The sequence below is a fragment of the Astyanax mexicanus genome, unplaced genomic scaffold, assembly GCF_023375975.1.
Source record: "Astyanax mexicanus isolate ESR-SI-001 unplaced genomic scaffold, AstMex3_surface scaffold_36, whole genome shotgun sequence".
Taxonomy (NCBI): Eukaryota; Metazoa; Chordata; class Actinopteri; order Characiformes; family Acestrorhamphidae; genus Astyanax; species Astyanax mexicanus.
In genome coordinates, this window is record NW_026040046.1 from 190,001 (window position 1) to 200,000 (window position 10,000).

General features: G+C 46.5%; 43 non-coding genes and 1 pseudogene across 43 annotated transcripts in view; all 44 read left to right on the plus strand.

Annotated features, from left to right (window-relative positions):
• Positions 1-101: 101 nt before the first annotated feature.
• Positions 102-220, plus strand: LOC125792329 (5S ribosomal RNA). Its single transcript, XR_007432061.1, has one exon. It is a non-coding gene; the product is annotated as a 5S ribosomal RNA (ribosomal RNA).
• Positions 221-330: 110 nt separating this feature from the next.
• LOC125791824 (5S ribosomal RNA) lies at positions 331-449 on the plus strand. The gene has a single exon (XR_007431556.1). It is a non-coding gene; the product is annotated as a 5S ribosomal RNA (ribosomal RNA).
• Positions 450-559: 110 nt separating this feature from the next.
• On the plus strand, positions 560-678 carry LOC125792927 (5S ribosomal RNA). The gene has a single exon (XR_007432518.1). It is a non-coding gene; the product is annotated as a 5S ribosomal RNA (ribosomal RNA).
• A 110-nt stretch (positions 679-788) lies between these two features.
• On the plus strand, positions 789-907 carry LOC125792929 (5S ribosomal RNA). The gene has a single exon (XR_007432520.1). It is a non-coding gene; the product is annotated as a 5S ribosomal RNA (ribosomal RNA).
• A 110-nt stretch (positions 908-1,017) lies between these two features.
• On the plus strand, positions 1,018-1,136 carry LOC125791873 (5S ribosomal RNA). The gene has a single exon (XR_007431605.1). It is a non-coding gene; the product is annotated as a 5S ribosomal RNA (ribosomal RNA).
• A 110-nt stretch (positions 1,137-1,246) lies between these two features.
• Positions 1,247-1,365, plus strand: LOC125792930 (5S ribosomal RNA). The gene has a single exon (XR_007432521.1). It is a non-coding gene; the product is annotated as a 5S ribosomal RNA (ribosomal RNA).
• Positions 1,366-1,475: 110 nt separating this feature from the next.
• On the plus strand, positions 1,476-1,594 carry LOC125792052 (5S ribosomal RNA). Its single transcript, XR_007431784.1, has one exon. It is a non-coding gene; the product is annotated as a 5S ribosomal RNA (ribosomal RNA).
• Positions 1,595-1,704: 110 nt separating this feature from the next.
• LOC125791766 (5S ribosomal RNA) lies at positions 1,705-1,823 on the plus strand. The gene has a single exon (XR_007431498.1). It is a non-coding gene; the product is annotated as a 5S ribosomal RNA (ribosomal RNA).
• Positions 1,824-1,933: 110 nt separating this feature from the next.
• On the plus strand, positions 1,934-2,052 carry LOC125791979 (5S ribosomal RNA). Its single transcript, XR_007431711.1, has one exon. It is a non-coding gene; the product is annotated as a 5S ribosomal RNA (ribosomal RNA).
• A 110-nt stretch (positions 2,053-2,162) lies between these two features.
• On the plus strand, positions 2,163-2,281 carry LOC125792931 (5S ribosomal RNA). The gene has a single exon (XR_007432522.1). It is a non-coding gene; the product is annotated as a 5S ribosomal RNA (ribosomal RNA).
• A 110-nt stretch (positions 2,282-2,391) lies between these two features.
• LOC125792094 (5S ribosomal RNA) lies at positions 2,392-2,510 on the plus strand. The gene has a single exon (XR_007431826.1). It is a non-coding gene; the product is annotated as a 5S ribosomal RNA (ribosomal RNA).
• Positions 2,511-2,620: 110 nt separating this feature from the next.
• Positions 2,621-2,739, plus strand: LOC125792932 (5S ribosomal RNA). Its single transcript, XR_007432523.1, has one exon. It is a non-coding gene; the product is annotated as a 5S ribosomal RNA (ribosomal RNA).
• Positions 2,740-2,849: 110 nt separating this feature from the next.
• On the plus strand, positions 2,850-2,968 carry LOC125792933 (5S ribosomal RNA). The gene has a single exon (XR_007432524.1). It is a non-coding gene; the product is annotated as a 5S ribosomal RNA (ribosomal RNA).
• Positions 2,969-3,078: 110 nt separating this feature from the next.
• LOC125792935 (5S ribosomal RNA) lies at positions 3,079-3,197 on the plus strand. Its single transcript, XR_007432526.1, has one exon. It is a non-coding gene; the product is annotated as a 5S ribosomal RNA (ribosomal RNA).
• Positions 3,198-3,307: 110 nt separating this feature from the next.
• LOC125792936 (5S ribosomal RNA) lies at positions 3,308-3,426 on the plus strand. Its single transcript, XR_007432527.1, has one exon. It is a non-coding gene; the product is annotated as a 5S ribosomal RNA (ribosomal RNA).
• A 110-nt stretch (positions 3,427-3,536) lies between these two features.
• LOC125792262 (5S ribosomal RNA) lies at positions 3,537-3,655 on the plus strand. Its single transcript, XR_007431994.1, has one exon. It is a non-coding gene; the product is annotated as a 5S ribosomal RNA (ribosomal RNA).
• A 110-nt stretch (positions 3,656-3,765) lies between these two features.
• LOC125792273 (5S ribosomal RNA) lies at positions 3,766-3,884 on the plus strand. The gene has a single exon (XR_007432005.1). It is a non-coding gene; the product is annotated as a 5S ribosomal RNA (ribosomal RNA).
• A 110-nt stretch (positions 3,885-3,994) lies between these two features.
• LOC125791625 (5S ribosomal RNA) lies at positions 3,995-4,113 on the plus strand. Its single transcript, XR_007431352.1, has one exon. It is a non-coding gene; the product is annotated as a 5S ribosomal RNA (ribosomal RNA).
• A 110-nt stretch (positions 4,114-4,223) lies between these two features.
• LOC125792937 (5S ribosomal RNA) lies at positions 4,224-4,342 on the plus strand. Its single transcript, XR_007432528.1, has one exon. It is a non-coding gene; the product is annotated as a 5S ribosomal RNA (ribosomal RNA).
• Positions 4,343-4,452: 110 nt separating this feature from the next.
• LOC125792006 (5S ribosomal RNA) lies at positions 4,453-4,571 on the plus strand. The gene has a single exon (XR_007431738.1). It is a non-coding gene; the product is annotated as a 5S ribosomal RNA (ribosomal RNA).
• A 110-nt stretch (positions 4,572-4,681) lies between these two features.
• On the plus strand, positions 4,682-4,800 carry LOC125792373 (5S ribosomal RNA). Its single transcript, XR_007432105.1, has one exon. It is a non-coding gene; the product is annotated as a 5S ribosomal RNA (ribosomal RNA).
• Positions 4,801-4,910: 110 nt separating this feature from the next.
• On the plus strand, positions 4,911-5,029 carry LOC125791767 (5S ribosomal RNA). The gene has a single exon (XR_007431499.1). It is a non-coding gene; the product is annotated as a 5S ribosomal RNA (ribosomal RNA).
• A 110-nt stretch (positions 5,030-5,139) lies between these two features.
• Positions 5,140-5,257, plus strand: LOC125792706 (5S ribosomal RNA; annotated as a pseudogene).
• A 110-nt stretch (positions 5,258-5,367) lies between these two features.
• On the plus strand, positions 5,368-5,486 carry LOC125792938 (5S ribosomal RNA). The gene has a single exon (XR_007432529.1). It is a non-coding gene; the product is annotated as a 5S ribosomal RNA (ribosomal RNA).
• A 110-nt stretch (positions 5,487-5,596) lies between these two features.
• Positions 5,597-5,715, plus strand: LOC125792095 (5S ribosomal RNA). The gene has a single exon (XR_007431827.1). It is a non-coding gene; the product is annotated as a 5S ribosomal RNA (ribosomal RNA).
• Positions 5,716-5,825: 110 nt separating this feature from the next.
• Positions 5,826-5,944, plus strand: LOC125792939 (5S ribosomal RNA). The gene has a single exon (XR_007432530.1). It is a non-coding gene; the product is annotated as a 5S ribosomal RNA (ribosomal RNA).
• Positions 5,945-6,054: 110 nt separating this feature from the next.
• Positions 6,055-6,173, plus strand: LOC125792941 (5S ribosomal RNA). Its single transcript, XR_007432532.1, has one exon. It is a non-coding gene; the product is annotated as a 5S ribosomal RNA (ribosomal RNA).
• Positions 6,174-6,283: 110 nt separating this feature from the next.
• On the plus strand, positions 6,284-6,402 carry LOC125792942 (5S ribosomal RNA). The gene has a single exon (XR_007432533.1). It is a non-coding gene; the product is annotated as a 5S ribosomal RNA (ribosomal RNA).
• A 110-nt stretch (positions 6,403-6,512) lies between these two features.
• LOC125792943 (5S ribosomal RNA) lies at positions 6,513-6,631 on the plus strand. Its single transcript, XR_007432534.1, has one exon. It is a non-coding gene; the product is annotated as a 5S ribosomal RNA (ribosomal RNA).
• Positions 6,632-6,741: 110 nt separating this feature from the next.
• On the plus strand, positions 6,742-6,860 carry LOC125792263 (5S ribosomal RNA). The gene has a single exon (XR_007431995.1). It is a non-coding gene; the product is annotated as a 5S ribosomal RNA (ribosomal RNA).
• Positions 6,861-6,970: 110 nt separating this feature from the next.
• LOC125792274 (5S ribosomal RNA) lies at positions 6,971-7,089 on the plus strand. The gene has a single exon (XR_007432006.1). It is a non-coding gene; the product is annotated as a 5S ribosomal RNA (ribosomal RNA).
• Positions 7,090-7,199: 110 nt separating this feature from the next.
• On the plus strand, positions 7,200-7,318 carry LOC125791626 (5S ribosomal RNA). The gene has a single exon (XR_007431353.1). It is a non-coding gene; the product is annotated as a 5S ribosomal RNA (ribosomal RNA).
• A 110-nt stretch (positions 7,319-7,428) lies between these two features.
• Positions 7,429-7,547, plus strand: LOC125792116 (5S ribosomal RNA). Its single transcript, XR_007431848.1, has one exon. It is a non-coding gene; the product is annotated as a 5S ribosomal RNA (ribosomal RNA).
• A 110-nt stretch (positions 7,548-7,657) lies between these two features.
• LOC125792435 (5S ribosomal RNA) lies at positions 7,658-7,776 on the plus strand. The gene has a single exon (XR_007432167.1). It is a non-coding gene; the product is annotated as a 5S ribosomal RNA (ribosomal RNA).
• Positions 7,777-7,886: 110 nt separating this feature from the next.
• On the plus strand, positions 7,887-8,005 carry LOC125792374 (5S ribosomal RNA). Its single transcript, XR_007432106.1, has one exon. It is a non-coding gene; the product is annotated as a 5S ribosomal RNA (ribosomal RNA).
• A 110-nt stretch (positions 8,006-8,115) lies between these two features.
• LOC125791768 (5S ribosomal RNA) lies at positions 8,116-8,234 on the plus strand. The gene has a single exon (XR_007431500.1). It is a non-coding gene; the product is annotated as a 5S ribosomal RNA (ribosomal RNA).
• A 110-nt stretch (positions 8,235-8,344) lies between these two features.
• On the plus strand, positions 8,345-8,463 carry LOC125791980 (5S ribosomal RNA). The gene has a single exon (XR_007431712.1). It is a non-coding gene; the product is annotated as a 5S ribosomal RNA (ribosomal RNA).
• Positions 8,464-8,573: 110 nt separating this feature from the next.
• LOC125792944 (5S ribosomal RNA) lies at positions 8,574-8,692 on the plus strand. The gene has a single exon (XR_007432535.1). It is a non-coding gene; the product is annotated as a 5S ribosomal RNA (ribosomal RNA).
• Positions 8,693-8,802: 110 nt separating this feature from the next.
• LOC125792096 (5S ribosomal RNA) lies at positions 8,803-8,921 on the plus strand. The gene has a single exon (XR_007431828.1). It is a non-coding gene; the product is annotated as a 5S ribosomal RNA (ribosomal RNA).
• A 110-nt stretch (positions 8,922-9,031) lies between these two features.
• Positions 9,032-9,150, plus strand: LOC125792945 (5S ribosomal RNA). The gene has a single exon (XR_007432536.1). It is a non-coding gene; the product is annotated as a 5S ribosomal RNA (ribosomal RNA).
• Positions 9,151-9,260: 110 nt separating this feature from the next.
• Positions 9,261-9,379, plus strand: LOC125792946 (5S ribosomal RNA). The gene has a single exon (XR_007432537.1). It is a non-coding gene; the product is annotated as a 5S ribosomal RNA (ribosomal RNA).
• Positions 9,380-9,489: 110 nt separating this feature from the next.
• On the plus strand, positions 9,490-9,608 carry LOC125791981 (5S ribosomal RNA). The gene has a single exon (XR_007431713.1). It is a non-coding gene; the product is annotated as a 5S ribosomal RNA (ribosomal RNA).
• Positions 9,609-9,718: 110 nt separating this feature from the next.
• LOC125792375 (5S ribosomal RNA) lies at positions 9,719-9,837 on the plus strand. The gene has a single exon (XR_007432107.1). It is a non-coding gene; the product is annotated as a 5S ribosomal RNA (ribosomal RNA).
• Positions 9,838-9,947: 110 nt separating this feature from the next.
• The window catches only part of LOC125791769 (5S ribosomal RNA), a 119-nt gene continuing 66 nt past the window's right edge, over positions 9,948-10,000 (plus strand). Inside the window, exon 1 of the ribosomal RNA XR_007431501.1 lies at positions 9,948-10,000. This exon is cut by the window's right edge and continues 66 nt beyond it. This is a non-coding gene — a ribosomal RNA (5S ribosomal RNA).

Genomic DNA, 10,000 nt, shown 5'->3' on the forward strand with positions numbered 1-10,000 from the left:
TTGCTTCCATTACCATGGTCTTGTTATACATTACTAGTTTGTTATCTGAAACCCAACATAGATGAAGTTGCATAAGTAGTCTTGATGAGAGCTCTGCAATGGCTTACGGTCACACTACCCTGAGAACGCCCGATCTCGTCTGATCGCGGAAGCTAAGCAGGGTTTGGCCTGGTTAGTACTTGGATGGGAGACCACCTGGGAATACCAGGTGCTGTAAGCTTTTCCCCTCTTGCCTCCATTACAATGGTCTTGTTATACATTACTAGTTTGTTATCTGAAACCCAACATAGATGAAGTTGCATAAGTAGTCTTGATGAGAGCTCTGCAATGGCTTACGGTCACACTACCCTGAGAACGCTCGATCTCGTCTGATCTCGGAAGCTAAGCAGGGTTTGGCCTGGTTAGTACTTGGATGGGAGACCACCTGGGAATACCAGGTGCTGTAAGCTTTTCCCCTCTTGCTTCCATTACCATGGTCTTGTTATACATTACTAGTTTGTTATCTGAAACCCAACATAGATGAAGTTGCATAAGTAGTCTTGATGAGAGCTCTGCAATGGCTTACGGTCACACTACCCTGAGAACGCCCGATCTCGTCTGATCTCGGAAGCTAAGCAGGGTTTGGCCTGGTTAGTACTTGGATGGGAGACCACCTGGGAATACCAGGTGCTGTAAGCTTTTCCCCTCTTGCTTCCATTACCATGGTCTTGTTATACATTACTAGTTTGTTATCTGAAACCCAACATAGATGAAGTTGCATAAGTAGTCTTGATGAGAGCTCTGCAATGGCTTACGGTCACACTACCCTGAGAACGCCCGATCTCGTCTGATCTCGGAAGCTAAGCAGGGTTTGGCCTGGTTAGTACTTGGATGGGAGACCACCTGGGAATACCAGGTGCTGTAAGCTTTTCCCCTCTTGCTTCCATTACCATGGTCTTGTTATACATTACTAGTTTGTTATCTGAAACCCAACATAGATGAAGTTGCATAAGTAGTCTTGATGAGAGCTCTGCAATGGCTTACGGTCACACTACCCTGAGAACGCCCGATCTCGTCTGATCTCGGAAGCTAAGCAGGGTTTGGCCTGGTTAGTACTTGGATGGGAGGCCACCTGGGAATACCAGGTGCTGTAAGCTTTTCCCCTCTTGCTTCCATTACCATGGTCTTGTTATACATTACTAGTTTGTTATCTGAAACCCAACATAGATGAAGTTGCATAAGTAGTCTTGATGAGAGCTCTGCAATGGCTTACGGTCACACTACCCTGAGAACGCCCGATCTCGTCTGATCTCGGAAGCTAAGCAGGGTTTGGCCTGGTTAGTACTTGGATGGGAGACCACCTGGGAATACCAGGTGCTGTAAGCTTTTCCCCTCTTGCTTCCATTACCATGGTCTTGTTATACATTACTAGTTTGTTATCTGAAACCCAACATAGATGAAGTTGCATAAGTAGTCTTGATGAGAGCTCTGCAATGGCTTACGGTCACACTACCCTGAGAACGCCCGATCTCGTCTGATCTCGGAAGCTAAGCACGGTTTGGCCTGGTTAGTACTTGGATGGGAGACCACCTGGGAATACCAGGTGCTGTAAGCTTTTTCCCTCTCGCTTCCATCACAATGGTCTTGTTATACATTACTAGTTTGTTATCTGAGACCCAACATAGATGAAGTTGCATAAGTAGTCTTGATGAGAGTTCTGCAATGGCTTACGGTTACACTACCCTGAGAACGCCCGATCTCGTCTGATCTCGGAAGCTAAGCAGGGTTTGGCCTGGTTAGTACTTGGATGGGAGACCACCTGGGAATACCAGGTGCTGTAAGCTTTTCCCCTCTTGCTTCCATTACCATGGTCTTGTTATACATTACTAGTTTGTTATCTGAAACCCAACATAGTTGAAGTTGCATAAGTAGTCTTGATGAGAGCTCTGCAATGGCTTGTGGTCACACTACCCTGAGAACGCCCGATCTCGTCTGATCTCGGAAGCTAAGCAGGGTTTGGCCTGGTTAGTACTTGGATGGGAGACCACCTGGGAATACCAGGTGCTGTAAGCTTTTCCCCTCTTGCTTCCATTACCATGGTCTTGTTATACATTACTAGTTTGTTATCTGAAACCCAACATAGATGAAGTTGCATAAGTAGTCTTGATGAGAGCTCTGCAATGGCTTACGGTCACACTACCCTGAGAACGCCCGATCTCGTCTGATCTCGGAAGCTAAGCAGGGTTTGGCCTGGTTAGTACTTGGATGGGAGACCACCTGGGAATACCAGGTGCTGTAAGCTTTTCCCCTCTTGCTTCCATTACCATGGTCTTGTTATACATTACTAGTTTGTTATCTGAAACCCAACATAGATGAAGTTGCATAAGTAGTCTTGATGAGAGCTCTGTATTGGCTTACGGTCACACTACCCTGAGAACGCCCGATCTCGTCTGATCTCGGAAGCTAAGCAGGGTTTGGCCTGGTTAGTACTTGGATGGGAGACCACCTGGAAATACCAGGTGCTGTAAGCTTTTCCCCTCTTGCTTCCATTACCATGGTCTTGTTATACATTACTAGTTTGTTATCTGAAACCCAACATAGATGAAGTTGCATAAGTAGTCTTGATGAGAGCTCTGCAATGGCTTACGGTCACACTACCCTGAGAACGCCCGATCTCGTCTGATCTCGGAAGCTAAGCAGGGTTTGGCCTGGTTAGTACTTGGATGGGAGACCACCTGGGAATACCAGGTGCTGTAAGCTTTTCCCCTCTTGCTTCCATTACCATGGTCTTGTTATACATTACTAGTTTGTTATCTGAAACCCAACATAGATGAAGTTGCATAAGTAGTCTTGATGAGAGCTCTGCAATGGCTTACGGTCACACTACCCTGAGAACGCCCGATCTCGTCTGATCTCGGAAGCTAAGCAGGGTTTGGCCTGGTTAGTACTTGGATGGGAGACCACCTGGGAATACCAGGTGCTGTAAGCTTTTCCCCTCTTGCTTCCATTACCATGGTCTTGTTATACATTACTAGTTTGTTATCTGAAACCCAACATAGATGAAGTTGCATAAGTAGTCTTGATGAGAGCTCTGCAATGGCTTACGGTCACACTACCCTGAGAACGCCCGATCTCGTCTGATCTCGGAAGCTAAGCAGGGTTTGGCCTGGTTAGTACTTGGATGGGAGACCACCTGGGAATACCAGGTGCTGTAAGCTTTTCCCCTCTTGCTTCCATTACCATGGTCTTGTTATACATTACTAGTTTGTTATCTGAAACCCAACATAGATGAAGTTGCATAAGTAGTCTTGATGAGAGCTCTGCAATGGCTTACGGTCACACTACCCTGAGAACGCCCGATCTCGTCTGATCTCGGAAGCTAAGCAGGGTTTGGCCTGGTTAGTACTTGGATGGGAGACCACCTGGGAATACCAGGTGCTGTAAGCTTTTCCCCTCTTGCTTCCATTACCATGGTCTTGTTATACATTACTAGTTTGTTATCTGAAACCCAACATAGATGAAGTTGCATAAGTAGTCTTGATGAGAGCTCTGCAATGGCTTACGGTCACACTACCCTGAGAACGCCCGATCTCGTCTGATCTCGGAAGCTGAGCAGGGTTTGGCCTGGTTAGTACTTGGATGGGAGACCACCTGGGAATACCAGGTGCTGTAAGCTTTTCCCCTCTTGCTTCCATTACCATGGTCTTGTTATACATTACTAGTTTGTTATCTGAAACCCAACATAGATGAAGTTGCATAAGTAGTCTTGATGAGAGCTCTGCAATGGCTTACGGTCACACTACCCTGAGAACGCCCGATCTCGTCTGATCTCGGAAGCTATGCAGGGTTTGGCCTGGTTAGTACTTGGATGGGAGACCACCTGGGAATACCAGGTGCTGTAAGCTTTTCCCCTCTTGCTTCCATTACCATGGTCTTGTTATACATTACTAGTTTGTTATCTGAAACCCAACATAGATGAAGTTGCATAAGTAGTCTTGATGAGAGCTCTGCAATGGCTTACAGTCACACTACCCTGAGAACGCCCGATCTCGTCTGATCTCGGAAGCTAAGCAGGGTTTGGCCTGGTTAGTACTTGGATGGGAGACCACCTGGGAATACCAGGTGCTGTAAGCTTTTCCCCTCTTGCTTCCATTACCATGGTCTTGTTATACATTACTAGTTTGTTATCTGAAACCCAACATAGATGAAGTTGCATAAGTAGTCTTGATGAGAGCTCTGCAATGGCTTACGGTCACACTACCCTGAGAACGCCCGATCTCGTCTGATCTCGGAAGCTAAGCAGGGTTTGGCCTGGTTAGTACTTGGATGGGAGACCACCTGGGAATACCAGGTGCTGTAAGCTTTTCCCCTCTTGCTTCCATTACCATGGTCTTGTTATACATTACTAGTTTGTTATCTGAAACCCAACATAGATGAAGTTGCATAAGTAGTCTTGATGAGAGCTCTGCAATGGCTTACGGTCACACTACCCTGAGAACGCCCGATCTCGTCTGATCTCGGAAGCTAAGCAGGGTTTGGCCTGGTTAGTACTTGGATGGGAGACCACCTGGGAATACCAGGTGCTGTACGCTTTTCCCCTCTTGCTTCCATTACCATGGTCTTGTTATACATTACTAGTTTGTTATCTGAAACCCAACATAGATGAAGTTGCATAAGTAGTCTTGATGAGAGCTCTGCAATGGCTTACGGTAACACTACCCTGAGAACGCCCGATCTCGTCTGATCTCGGAAGCTAAGCACGGTTTGGCCTGGTTAGTACTTGGATGGGAGACCACCTGGGAATACCAGGTGCTGTAAGCTTTTTCCCTCTCGCTTCCATCACAATGGTCTTGTTATACATTACTAGTTTGTTATCTGAGACCCAACATAGATGAAGTTGCATAAGTAGTCTTGATGAGAGTTCTGCAATGGCTTACGGTTACACTACCCTGAGAACGCCCGATCTCGTCTGATCTCGGAAGCTAAGCAGGGTTTGGCCTGGTTAGTACTTGGATGGGAGACCACCTGGGAATACCAGGTGCTGTAAGCTTTTCCCCTCTTGCTTCCATTACCATGGTCTTGTTATACATTACTAGTTTGTTATCTGAAACCCAACATAGTTGAAGTTGCATAAGTAGTCTTGATGAGAGCTCTGCAATGGCTTGTGGTCACACTACCCTGAGAACGCCCGATCTCGTCTGATCTCGGAAGCTAAGCAGTATTGGCCTGGTTAGTACTTGGATGGGAGACCACCTGGGAATACCAGGTGCTGTAAGCTTTTCCCCTCTTGCTTCCATTACCATGGTCTTGTTATACATTACTAGTTTGTTATCTGAAACCCAACATAGATGAAGTTGCATAAGTAGTCTTGATGAGAGCTCTGCAATGGCTTACGGTCACACTACCCTGAGAACGCCCGATCTCGTCTGATCTCGGAAGCTAAGCAGGGTTTGGCCTGGTTAGTACTTGGATGGGAGACCACCTGGGAATACCAGGTGCTGTAAGCTTTTCCCCTCTTGCTTCCATTACCATGGTCTTGTTATACATTACTAGTTTGTTATCTGAAACCCAACATAGATGAAGTTGCATAAGTAGTCTTGATGAGAGCTCTGTAATGGCTTACGGTCACACTACCCTGAGAACGCCCGATCTCGTCTGATCTCGGAAGCTAAGCAGGGTTTGGCCTGGTTAGTACTTGGATGGGAGACCACCTGGAAATACCAGGTGCTGTAAGCTTTTCCCCTCTTGCTTCCATTACCATGGTCTTGTTATACATTACTAGTTTGTTATCTGAAACCCAACATAGATGAAGTTGCATAAGTAGTCTTGATGAGAGCTCTGCAATGGCTTACGGTCACACTACCCTGAGAACGCCCGATCTCGTCTGATCTCGGAAGCTAAGCAGGGTTTGGCCTGGTTAGTACTTGGATGGGAGACCACCTGGGAATACCAGGTGCTGTAAGCTTTTCCCCTCTTGCTTCCATTACCATGGTCTTGTTATACATTACTAGTTTGTTATCTGAAACCCAACATAGATGAAGTTGCATAAGTAGTCTTGATGAGAGCTCTGCAATGGCTTACGGTCACACTACCCTGAGAACGCCCGATCTCGTCTGATCTCGGAAGCTAAGCAGGGTTTGGCCTGGTTAGTACTTGGATGGGAGACCACCTGGGAATACCAGGTGCTGTAAGCTTTTCCCCTCTTGCTTCCATTACCATGGTCTTGTTATACATTACTAGTTTGTTATCTGAAACCCAACATAGATGAAGTTGCATAAGTAGTCTTGATGAGAGCTCTGCAATGGCTTACGGTCACACTACCCTGAGAACGCCCGATCTCGTCTGATCTCGGAAGCTAAGCAGGGTTTGGCCTGGTTAGTACTTGGATGGGAGACCACCTGGGAATACCAGGTGCTGTAAGCTTTTCCCCTCTTGCTTCCATTACCATGGTCTTGTTATACATTACTAGTTTGTTATCTGAAACCCAACATAGATGAAGTTGCATAAGTAGTCTTGATGAGAGCTCTGCAATGGCTTACGGTCACACTACCCTGAGAACGCCCGATCTCGTCTGATCTCGGAAGCTAAGCAGGGTTTGGCCTGGTTAGTACTTGGATGGGAGACCACCTGGGAATACCAGGTGCTGTAAGCTTTTCCCCTCTTGCTTCCATTACCATGGTCTTGTTATACATTACTAGTTTGTTATCTGAAACCCAACATAGATGAAGTTGCATAAGTAGTCTTGATGAGAGCTCTGCAATGGCTTACGGTCACACTACCCTGAGAACGCCCGATCTCGTCTGATCTCGGAAGCTGAGCAGGGTTTGGCCTGGTTAGTACTTGGATGGGAGACCACCTGGGAATACCAGGTGCTGTAAGCTTTTCCCCTCTTGCTTCCATTACCATGGTCTTGTTATACATTACTAGTTTGTTATCTGAAACCCAACATAGATGAAGTTGCATAAGTAGTCTTGATGAGAGCTCTGCAATGGCTTACGGTCACACTACCCTGAGAACGCCCGATCTCGTCTGATCTCGGAAGCTATGCAGGGTTTGGCCTGGTTAGTACTTGGATGGGAGACCACCTGGGAATACCAGGTGCTGTAAGCTTTTCCCCTCTTGCTTCCATTACCATGGTCTTGTTATACATTACTAGTTTGTTATCTGAAACCCAACATAGATGAAGTTGCATAAGTAGTCTTGATGAGAGCTCTGCAATGGCTTACAGTCACACTACCCTGAGAACGCCCGATCTCGTCTGATCTCGGAAGCTAAGCAGGGTTTGGCCTGGTTAGTACTTGGATGGGAGACCACCTGGGAATACCAGGTGCTGTAAGCTTTTCCCCTCTTGCTTCCATTACCATGGTCTTGTTATACATTACTAGTTTGTTATCTGAAACCCAACATAGATGAAGTTGCATAAGTAGTCTTGATGAGAGCTCTGCAATGGCTTACGGTCACACTACCCTGAGAACGCCCGATCTCGTCTGATCTCGGAAGCTAAGCAGGATTTGGCCTGGTTAGTACTTGGATGGGAGACCACCTGGGAATACCAGGTGCTGTAAGCTTTTCCCCTCTTGCTTCCATTACCATGGTCTTGTTATACATTACTAGTTTGTTATCTGAAACCCAACATAGATGAAGTTGCATAAGTAGTCTTGATGAGAGCTCTGCAATGGCTTACGGTCACACTACCCTGAGAACGCCCGATATCGTCTGATCTCGGAAGCTAAGCAGGGTTTGGCCTGGTTAGTACTTGGATGGGAGACCACCTGGGAATACCAGGTGCTGTAAGCTTTTCCCCTCTTGCTTCCATTACCATGGTCTTGTTATACATTACTAGTTTGTTATCTGAAACCCAACATAGATGAAGTTGCATAAGTAGTCTTGATGAGAGCTCTGCAATGGCTTACGGTAACACTACCCTGAGAACGCCCGATCTCGTCTGATCTCGGAAGCTAAGCACGGTTTGGCCTGGTTAGTACTTGGATGGGAGACCACCTGGGAATACCAGGTGCTGTAAGCTTTTTCCCTCTCGCTTCCATCACAATGGTCTTGTTATACATTACTAGTTTGTTATCTGAGACCCAACATAGATGAAGTTGCATAAGTAGTCTTGATGAGAGTTCTGCAATGGCTTACGGTTACACTACCCTGAGAACGCCCGATCTCGTCTGATCTCGGAAGCTAAGCAGGGTTTGGCCTGGTTAGTACTTGGATGGGAGACCACCTGGGAATACCAGGTGCTGTAAGCTTTTCCCCTCTTGCTTCCATTACCATGGTCTTGTTATACATTACTAGTTTGTTATCTGAAACCCAACATAGTTGAAGTTGCATAAGTAGTCTTGATGAGAGCTCTGCAATGGCTTGTGGTCACACTACCCTGAGAACGCCCGATCTCGTCTGATCTCGGAAGCTAAGCAGGGTTTGGCCTGGTTAGTACTTGGATGGGAGACCACCTGGGAATACCAGGTGCTGTAAGCTTTTCCCCTCTTGCTTCCATTACCATGGTCTTGTTATACATTACTAGTTTGTTATCTGAAACCCAACATAGATGAAGTTGCATAAGTAGTCTTGATGAGAGCTCTGCAATGGCTTACGGTCACACTACCCTGAGAACGCCCGATCTCGTCTGATCTCGGAAGCTAAGCAGGGTTTGGCCTGGTTAGTACTTGGATGGGAGACCACCTGGGAATACCAGGTGCTGTAAGCTTTTCCCCTCTTGCTTCCATTACCATGGTCTTGTTATACATTACTAGTTTGTTATCTGAAACCCAACATAGATGAAGTTGCATAAGTAGTCTTGATGAGAGCTCTGTAATGGCTTACGGTCACACTACCCTGAGAACGCCCGATCTCGTCTGATCTCGGAAGCTAAGCAGGGTTTGGCCTGGTTAGTACTTGGATGGGAGACCACCTGGAAATACCAGGTGCTGTAAGCTTTTCCCCTCTTGCTTCCATTACCATGGTCTTGTTATACATTACTAGTTTGTTATCTGAAACCCAACATAGATGAAGTTGCATAAGTAGTCTTGATGAGAGCTCTGCAATGGCTTACGGTCACACTACCCTGAGAACGCCCGATCTCGTCTGATCTCGGAAGCTAAGCAGGGTTTGGCCTGGTTAGTACTTGGATGGGAGACCACCTGGGAATACCAGGTGCTGTAAGCTTTTCCCCTCTTGCTTCCATTACCATGGTCTTGTTATACATTACTAGTTTGTTATCTGAAACCCAACATAGATGAAGTTGCATAAGTAGTCTTGATGAGAGCTCTGCAATGGCTTACGGTCACACTACCCTGAGAACGCCCGATCTCGTCTGATCTCGGAAGCTAAGCAGGGTTTGGCCTGGTTAGTACTTGGATGGGAGACCACCTGGGAATACCAGGTGCTGTAAGCTTTTCCCCTCTTGCTTCCATTACCATGGTCTTGTTATACATTACTAGTTTGTTATCTGAAACCCAACATAGTTGAAGTTGCATAAGTAGTCTTGATGAGAGCTCTGCAATGGCTTGTGGTCACACTACCCTGAGAACGCCCGATCTCGTCTGATCTCGGAAGCTAAGCAGGGTTTGGCCTGGTTAGTACTTGGATGGGAGACCACCTGGGAATACCAGGTGCTGTAAGCTTTTCCCCTCTTGCTTCCATTACCATGGTCTTGTTATACATTACTAGTTTGTTATCTGAAACCCAACATAGATGAAGTTGCATAAGTAGTCTTGATGAGAGCTCTGCAATGGCTTACGGTAACACTACCCTGAGAACGCCCGATCTCGTCTGATCTCGGAAGCTAAGCACGGTTTGGCCTGGTTAGTACTTGGATGGGAGACCACCTGGGAATACCAGGTGCTGTAAGCTTTTTCCCTCTCGCTTCCATCACAATGGTCTTGTTATACATTACTAGTTTGTTATCTGAGACCCAACATAGATGAAGTTGCATAAGTAGTCTTGATGAGAGTTCTGCAATGGCTTACGGTTACACTACCCTGAGAACGCCCGATCTCGTCTGATCTCGGAAGCT